Raw genomic sequence first — 4,286 nt, 5'->3', positions numbered from 1 at the left:
TTACGTTAAATTGTTAACATCCAACCCAAATGGATGTTAACTGTCAAACCAAAGCTAATGCTGACGGATACCTAGTAAGAGTACTTGTGTGCAAAAGAATTAAGAAATAAATGAATAAGAAGGCTGAAAAAGTCAAGGAAGGGACTATTCACGAAGACTGCCTGAACACCCACAAGGTCAGACAGGAATCAGCCGAAACAACAAACGACAACAACAAAAATCAAGTATCATGTGATACTAAGGGCTCGTTATCAGGAGATACGGAGCAACAAAGTCTGTCTGATCACCCACAAGGTCAGGCAGAAATCAACAGAAACATATCAAACAAAATATGTAAAAAGATCCTGATAACGATCTTTATCCCCGGAGGTACGGATCCTCAAGCAGGGACGAAAGGAAACATTAACATTAACTTTAAAATATATATATGTACAGGAGGTATGACTCCTCAAGTACGAACGAAATACAACGAAGTATTAACTTAAGTCTAACAAAGGGAAAGTCACACTGGAGGGACAATCACAAAGGGCTGCTTGATCACCCACAAGATCAAGCAGAAATCAACAAACACGCATTAAGCGAAACAAAACAAATGTACTTAAAAAGATCTTTATTCCAGGAGGTACAGATCCTCAGGCAGGAATGAAAAGAAACTAAGTGATAACTTAGTTGTTAAACTGAATACACTGGAGGTACGGTTCCTCAAGCAGTGTTCCTCTATATCACTTGGTCCTAATGCTCTCAAACACTTGGAAATACACAAAAGAGTGCACCCTGCAGATAATAATGCGGCATGTCACGCTAAAGTCCAAAAGAGACCAGTCGTCTCCTACACACAACCATCAACCACTTAGCTTGAGGAGATACGTATTGCGAGGTAAATCCGAGGGTTGAAGTAAATCCAAGGGTGAAGTAAATAAATCCAAGCGAGAGCACAACACAGGTAAAAATATCCACCGCGAAGGACCAAAGTGCGGGACAGAGGTCAGGACCGAAGTTATCTTCCTTCCCCCTACCACGAGTACATATACCCCGAAAGAAACCCCCAGGCGAAGCCCCAGGCATGGCGCGAAAGAAGAATATAGGCAAAAGAAGTGCCTGAAAACCAAGCCGATAGTTCGACAATCCAAACAACCGAGACGAGAGAGGGAAGGGGAAAAACAAAAAAGAAGCAGGGTAACGACCGTCACCTCCTTCGGTGGTTATCACGAGAATTTGGAGACGTCGACAAGAGGAAAGAACATTAGAAAAAGTAAATACAGGAAAGAATACGGAGAAAATCCGATAACAAACCGTTATAGTAAAAACTGTGCATTTCGGCCATTACATATTTACAATATTCAGGTTTAACAATAAATAGTTAGTTTGGCTTGGCGACTTCAACTGGAGATGACATCATCCTTCGAGTCGGGACGTACGCAGCCGTACACTACAATTATCATGATAAAATTATAATTATACTGATAGTATTCATAATTACTGAAATAATACCAATAAGTAACTCTATTCTAATCATTTTCATACTAATAATGACAATAGAAATAATAATATCATTATCATTGTCATTATAATTATTATTATTGTCATTATTATTTCTAAAATTATCACTATTGTTATTATCATTATAAAAATAGTTATAATGATGAAAATGGCAATAATAAATAGCATAATAATTATCATAACTGAAATAAGGATAATAATAATAATGATAATGATGACGATAATGACTATAATGATAATAATCATAAAAATAATGACAATAATGATAATAATGATGATAATAATGATCAAAGAGTCCATTTATAATGAAATAAAGGCGAAAAGTAATAAAATCCCAAAAGTCGAAAAGCGGCAAAATCTAGCCTTTTGAGAAAAACGTCGAAAAAAACCTTTTTCGCTTTTAAATGATAATTATGATGATTTTAACATTAATTCAGGTAATTATGATGATTTTCATGATAATTCCTTTATTATTAACAATAATAATGATAACCATGATAATGACTATAATAATGATATTAATGATAAAATGATAATTATAATGATAGTTTTGATAAATAATTTTCATACTAATAATGACAATAGAAATAATAATATTATCATTGTCAATATAATTGATATTATTGTCATTATTATTTCTAAAATTATCGTTATTGTTATTATCATTATAAAAATAGTTATAATACCGAAAATGACAATAATAATTAGCATAATAATAATAATAATAATAATAATGATAATTATTATTCAGTCCATTTATAATGAAATAAAGGCCACAAGTAATAAAATCTCAGAAGTCGAAAAAACGGCAAAATCTAGCGAATTACAGCCTTTTGAGAGAAACGTCAGAACAAAACTTTTTAATTGTAATTATGAGGATTTTAACATTAATTCAGGTAATTATGATGATTTTCATGGTAATTCCTTGATTATTGACAATAATGATGATAATGACAATGACAATAATAATGATAGTCATAATTATAATGATAATTTTGATAATTTCTGCAATAAAAGCAATAATTAACTCTATTCCAATAATTTTCATACTAATAATGGCAATAGAAATAATAATAACATCATTATCATTGTCATTATAAACATTATTATTGTCATTATTATTTCTAAAATTATCATTATTGGTATTATCATTATATAGATAGTTATAATAACAAAAATAGCAATAACAATTAGCATAATAATTAGTATAACTGCAATAGTATGATAATAATAATGATAATCACCTTGATAATGACTATAATGATAATAATCATGAAAATAATGACAGTAATGATAATGATGATGATAATAAATATTATTCAGTCCATTTATAATGAAATAAAGGCCAGAAGTAATAAAATTCCAATTATTACAGCCTTTTCAGAGAAACGTCGAACCCCCCCCCCCCTTTTCACTTTTTAATGGTAATTATGAGGATTCTAACATTAATTCAGGTAATTATGATGATTTTCATGATAATTCCTTTATCATTGACAATAATGATGATAATTATGATGATAATGCCAATAATAATGACAATAAAATGATAAAATCATAATTATATGATAATTTTAATAAATACTGCAATAATAGCAATAACTAACTATATTCCAATAATTATCATACTAATAATGGCAATAGAAATAATGATAACATCATTTTCATTGCCATTATACTTATTATTATTGTCATTATTATTTCTGAAATCATCTTTATTGCTATTATCATTATATAAATAATTATAATGATAAAAATAGCAATAATAATTAGCATAATAGTTATCATAACTGCATCAATTATGATAATAATAATGATAATCATGATGGTAATGACTATAATGATAATCATGAAAATAATGAAAGTAATGATAATAATGATGATTATAATTATTATTCAGTCCATTGATAATGAAATAACGGCCAAATGTAATAAAATCCTAAAAGTCGAAAAAAAAGGCAAAATCTAGCGTATACAGCCTTTTGAGAGAAACGTCGAAAAAAACTTTTCGCTTTTTAATGGTAATTACGAGGATTTTAACATTAATTCAGGTAATTATGATGATTTTCATTATTCCAATAATTTTCATACTAATAATGGCAATAGAAATAATAACATCAATATCATTATCATTATAATTATCATTATTGTCATTATTATTTCTAAAATTATCATTATTGCTATTATCATTATATAAATAATTATAATGATAAAAATAGCAATAATAATTAGCATAATAATTATTATAACTGCAGTAATGATGATAATAAGGATAATCATGATGATAATGACTATAATGATAATAATCATGAAAATAATGACAGTAATGATAATAATGATAATAATTATTATTCAGTCCATTTATAATGAAATAAAGGCCAGAAGTAATAAAATCTCAAAAGTCGAAAAAACTGAAAAATCTGGCGTATTACAGCCTGTGGAGAGAAACATTGAAAAAAAAAATCCCTTTTTCGCTTTTTAATGGTAATTATGAGGATTTTAACATTAATTCAGGTAATTATGATGATTTTCATGAGAATTCCTTTATTACTGACAATAATGATAATTAGGATGATAATAACAATGATGATGACAATAATAAAGATAAAATCATAACTATAATGATAATTTTGATAATTACTGCAATAATAGCAATAATTAACTATATTCCAATAATTTTCATACTAATAATGACAATAGAAATAATAATAACAGTATCATTGTCATTATAATTATTATTATTCATTATTATTTCTAAAATTATCATTATTGCTATTATCATCATGTAA

Source organism: Penaeus vannamei, chromosome 27 (assembly GCF_042767895.1).
Source record: "Penaeus vannamei isolate JL-2024 chromosome 27, ASM4276789v1, whole genome shotgun sequence".
Taxonomy (NCBI): domain Eukaryota; kingdom Metazoa; phylum Arthropoda; class Malacostraca; order Decapoda; family Penaeidae; genus Penaeus; species Penaeus vannamei.
Note: the sequence above shows the minus strand (reverse complement) of the source record.